General features: G+C 38.4%; 2 pseudogenes; both read right to left on the minus strand.

Annotated features, from left to right (window-relative positions):
* Positions 1-809: 809 nt before the first annotated feature.
* On the minus strand, positions 810-1814 carry LOC112786285 (uncharacterized; annotated as a pseudogene).
* Positions 1815-4545: 2731 nt separating this feature from the next.
* On the minus strand, positions 4546-5653 carry LOC112786286 (uncharacterized; annotated as a pseudogene).
* Positions 5654-5934: the final 281 nt, after the last annotated feature.

A 5934-nucleotide genomic window follows, 5' to 3' on the forward strand; every position in this document is an offset into this window, starting at 1 on the left:
GAGGAAAAGAAAAAGAATAACTACTAACCTCTATAAAGTAGTTAGGTTTATAAAGTTGGTCCATCTCCTCTGGCTCTTTCTTATGCATCATTTTCGACTTTCCTGAATTTCAAAACATGTACTCGATCAACCTGAATCCCTGGTATTCCAAATAACGGTCCGTTCTTCCATTCCTAAGGAATTGACGTTGCCGTGAGATGTGACATCCAAATTTTAAATAGCCCATAAATTATTTTTCATAACAAAAATAATTGCCAATTTCCATGAAGCTTCCATGTTAAGACATTTTTAGAAGTATCCATTATTATAAGTTCTAGCTCCGGCAAACACCAATGTCACATGAGCAGTATCTGCCTATTTTAGCCACTAGCTAACTACCTCTATATTTATAGGAGAATGCTGCACGGCTTCACCAATAGTTCAGTGTCCACGGGAACACCTTCATTGATGCAAGTAGTCCCATCAATCAAATTACACTAGTCAAGAAGACAAGAACATTTGCCTTGAGCCGCATTGTCCTCTACAGTACCTTGTGGCCTTTCTAAAGTGCTCAATCCTCATGTTGCATGTTGGGAGACTCTTATTGAGGACAGCCTGTCCTAAGACGTCCAAATGTCTCCCTCTCATAATTTTGAAATTGCTTTTGCTGAGCTGAAGGCCACTAAACTTACTATTTTTTGTTATGCATTATAATGTGTTCATGTATCTTTGCAAATAAATCATAAGCGTGTCTACACTTCACAGATAGAGTTTTAAACATATTTGCAACTAAAAGTGAAGCTATCCAACATGGGGGACAAAAATCTGCATTAAGATGCTTTTGGATTGGCTCGTATCTTCCTAATTAAGTAGTTCTCCAAACCAATGTCAGCATCCACTATACTAGTATGACCTGTTATTTCAATCTTGAAAACATGCTCTATAACATCTCTGCTCCTCACACCATCGTCCACTTCACATATTAAAGGTATTATGATCACTCAGGTATTCATATGAAGAGATTCCCCATTCTCAAGCGATTTGGTTAGAACTCCACAAACTTCTTCAATCTTACCAACAATGCAGAAACTGTTTACTAGGCCATGAATAACAGCAAAATTCGGAGAAAAACCTTTAGACAACAACTCCTTCATGTAGTTATTTACCTCATCAAATATTCCTTTGTCACATAACCCACCAACCAAAGTTCGATATGACACAACATTAGGCAAGCACCCATTGTTCTGCATATCAGTAATAACTCTACAGGCATCATGGGCACACCCATCCCTGTAGAACCCCAAAATAACAGTATTATAATATACTATGTCAGAATTGCACTCATTGATCTTCAACCTACAAAGAAGCTTGTAAGATTCTCTAAGCTTCTTCTTCCTACCCAAACTGGTCAACAAAGTGGTGTAAGTCAAAGAGTCAGGAACAAACCTTTTGTTCAACATATCCTCCAACAAATCTACAGCTCCATTCACTTGACTCTTCCTATACATCACCAGCATCAGAATCCGGTAACATTCGATATCAGAAAAAATATCTTTCTTAAACATTTTGTTGAACAGGTGGTAGGCAATGCTAATATCTCCATTCGTACAGAAAGCTTGCTTGAGAATATTGTAGGATTGAATATTGGGTGAGACACCGTGCCTATGAGCATCCCTGAAGAGATCGAATGCAGGTTGAACAAAGTTGCGGTGGGATACAAGAATCTCAAGAATGCGGTTGAGGTGTTTGAGCAAAGGCTTAAAACTGTATTGAAGCATAATGTAGATGGTTTTTAGGGCCTTGTCGGGTAAGTTAGCTTCGCCATAGACTCTCATCAAGTAGGAGAGCAGGGTAGGAGTGATTGGGTAGGATTCAGATTTGAGGTGTCAAACAAGGTCATCGACAAGGGAGAATTACCTTGAGCGGCCCAATTTGAGGATGAGAATGAGGTAGGTAGAGTAAGAATGGCAAAAATTGGGATGGTGAGAGGCACATTTGAAGATTTTTTTTTTGCGAGAAGAGGGTCTGATTGGAAATCTATGAGCTTCTGGACTCTAGATGGAGACCCAATGAGGAATTGGAGCGAGAAGAATAGAAAGATTGTTGGTTTGGGTTTTGTGAGAAATTGAAGGAGATGATGCGATGCGAAGACAGGGTTTTGTGCACTAAATGAGTTCTGCAATTCCAATAAACAAAGAAATGTCTTTTATTCAGTGGCTCAATAAGTTATGGTCTAATTAAAAAATTATTCAAAGTCAAACTCAAGTAGTTATTGTTGCCATTGATGATATGATTTCTGTATATACCCGATCATCCTCTCTTCTTGAATTCTTGTTTCAATGCCTACCATCAAGAAAGAAGTTTTGATCAGGTAGTGATTATCTCAACCAGGTTCACTAATATGAAGACTTAACAAATCCTCCTCAAAGACAAGTTCATCATAATTAACTAGACATATTATTAGAGAAGGAAAATTCACAGCAAAACAAGAGAACAAATACTACTCTCCAGTAACAGGGTTTCACAATAATTTTGACTAAATAGACTATTCAATATTCTAAATGAAGACTATAAAAACGTGTTATGCAGATTGCTTAAAACTTGTTGTTACAAAGTGCATCTGTTTTGCTTATCCAAAATTGAGAAATCAGAAGAAAAACAATAGCATAAATTAAAACCCATATACTATATCAATTAGGCTAATATCAAGAAGAATATGAACATAGATTCAAATTTCATGATAAGTAAGAACATTGAAGGTATTATTCCAAAAGCCAATTAATTTCATTCATTAAGATAGGAAAACAATAATAGTAATTTGAAAAAATTCTAAAGTATTAGAATTTATAAATAACTAAAGAAAAAATAGCTTTAAAACGGAGACTATGATCGACCCATGGATCGAGATTGACATAGGTACTACTACAACTACAACTACTAATGCACGTCTTCAGGTGGGCTCGAGGGTAGTTCATTTTATTGTCTCTGTTCTTCTTGTTCTTAGCTTGGACGAGTTTTGCTAATACTACTACTACTACTATAACTTTCGATCCTCCCGCGTGCTTTCACTGCCAGGGGGAGATGCACGTCTTCGGGTGGGCTCGAGAGTAGTTCTGTTTTTTGTCTCTGTTCTTGTTCTTAGCTTGGACGAGTGTTGGTGATACCACTACTACTATCCCGTTCTACCGACGTGCTCTCACTGCCAGAGGGAGATGCACATCTTCGGGTAGGCTCAAGGATAGTTCACTTTATTGTCTCTATTCTTCTTGTTCTTACCTTGGAGGAGTGTTGCTGATACAACCAAGTTCGAGGGAGATGCACGTCTTCGGGTGGGTTCGATGCTAATTCATTTTGTCTCTATTTTTCTTGGTCTTAGCTTGGATGAGTGTTGCTGATACTAAGTTCAATCTGCCAGCATCCTCTCATTGCCAGGAGGAGATGCACGTTTCAGTTGGGCTCGAGGGTAGTTCATTTCATTATCTCTATTCTTTTTATTCTTAGGTTGGACAAGTGTTGCTAATTTTGTAATCATGTGCGGGGTTGTTTAAAGAATATATGAAGTTTTGTCTCTAATGGATAAATACAAAAAATAAATTGGGACAATTCTGTAAATATTTAAGGCAGCTCCATCAAATGTAACTCTCATAAGAATATGCATCAAATACTTTGTCCTTGTAAGTATATCACATGAATATATATGGTTCTTGTAATCTTATCATTATTGACACTAGTTCCACAAATATTGGTGATAAATGAGGGAGGAAAAGAAAAAGAATAACTACTAACCTCTATAAAGTAGTTAGGTTTATATAGTTAGTCCATCTTCTCTGGCTCTTTCTTATGCATCATTTCCGACTTTCCTGAACTACAAAACAATATTCGATCAACCTGAATCCCTGAAATTCCAAATGCTAGTCCGTTATTCCATTCCTGAGAAATTGAAGTTGTCGTGAGATGTGACATCCAAATTCCAAATAGCCCATAAATTGTTTTCCAAAACAAAAACAATTGCTAATCTTCATTAAGCTCCCATGTTATGGCATTTTTAGAACCATCCATTATTACAAGTTCTAGCTCCGACAAACACCAGTGTCACATGAGCAGAATCTGCCTATTTCAGCCACTAGCCAACTACCTCTATACTTATAGGAGAATGCTACACAGCTTCTCCAGTAGTCCAGTATCTATGGGAACACCTTCACTGATGCAAGTAGGCCCATTAATCAAATTACGCTAGTCAAGAAGACAAGAACATCTGCCTTGAGCCACATTGTCCTCTACAGCACCTTGTGGCCTCTCCAAAGTGCTCACTTCTCATGTTGCTTGTTGAGACACCCTTACTGAGGACAGCTTGTCCTAAGACGTCCAAATGTCTCCCTTTCATGATTCTGAAATTGCCTTTGCTGAGCTGAAGGCCACCAAGATAGCTTCATTTTGTTCTGCATTATAATGAGTTCATGCATGTTTGTAATTAAATCATAAACGTGTCTGCACTCTACAGATAGAGTTTAAACCCATTTTCAACTAAAAATGAAGCTGATTCAACATGGGGGATAAAAGCCTGCATTAAAATGCTTTTGGATCGGCTCGTATCTTCCTAATTAAGTAGTTCTCCAAACCAATGTCAGCATCCACTATTCTAGTATGACATATTATTTCAATCCTGAGAACTTGCTCCAAAATATCTCTGCTCCTCACACCATCATCCACTTCACATATTAAAGGTATTATAATTCCCTAGTTTTCCATATGAGGAGCTTCTCCATGCTCAAGCAATTTGGTTAGAACTCCACAAGCTTTCTCAATCTTACCAACATTGCAGAAATCTTTTACTAGGCCATGAATAAAAGCAAAATGCAGAGAAAAACTTATAGACAGCATCTCCTTCATGTAGTTATTTGCCTCATCAAGTATTCTTTTGTTACATAACCTACCAACCAAACTTCGATATAACACAACATTAGGCAAGCACTCATTGTTCTGCATATTAGCAATAACTTTACGGGCATCATGAGCGCTCCCTTTCCTGTAGAACCCCGATATTATAGTATTATACTGAACTATGTCAGGATTGTACCCTTTGATCTTCATCCTACATAGAAGCTTGTAAGATTCTCTAAGCTTCTTCTTCCTACCCAAACTGGTCAACAAAGTGGTGTAAGTCAAAGAGTCAGAAACAAACTCTTTGTTCAACATATCCTCCAACAAATCCACAGCTCCATTCACTTGACTCTTCCTACACATCGCCTGCATCAGAATTTGGTAACACTTGATATCAGGAACAATATCTCTCTTAAACATTTTGTGGAATAGGTGGTAGGCAATGCTAATATCTCCATTCAAATAAAAAGCCGGCATGAGAATATTGTGGGACTGAGTATTGGGTGACACACCGTGCCTATGAGCATCCCTGAAGAGATCGAATGCATGTCGAACAAAGTTGCAATGGGATACAAGAATCTCAAGAATGCGGTTGAGGTATTTGGGCAAAGGTTTGAAACCGTATTGAAGCATAGTGTAGGTGGTTTTGATGTCCTTATCGGGTAAATCAGCTTCGCCATAGACTCTGATCAAGTAGGAGAACAAGGTAGGAGTGATTGGCTAGGATTCGGATTTGAGGTGTCGAAGAAGCTCATCGACAAGGGAGAATTGCCTTGAGCGGCCTAATTTGAGGATGAGAATGAGGTAGGTAGAGTGAGAATGGCAAAAGTTGGGATGGTGAGAGGCACATTCGAAGATTTTTTTTGGCGAGAAGAAGGTCCGATTGGGAAGCTATGAGCTTCTGGACTCTAGATGGAAACCCAATTGGGGAATTAGAGCGACAAGAATAGAAAGATTGTTGGTTTGTGTTTTGTGAGATATTGAAGGAGTGATACGATGAGAAGACAGGGTGGTTAGGATTTTGGTGGGGCAGAGAAATGATATAGGCAGAATCGGTGAGGTCATGGTGGTGGC

This window comes from Arachis hypogaea, chromosome 20 (assembly GCF_003086295.3).
Source record: "Arachis hypogaea cultivar Tifrunner chromosome 20, arahy.Tifrunner.gnm2.J5K5, whole genome shotgun sequence".
In the NCBI taxonomy this organism is placed as follows: Eukaryota; Viridiplantae; Streptophyta; class Magnoliopsida; order Fabales; family Fabaceae; genus Arachis; species Arachis hypogaea.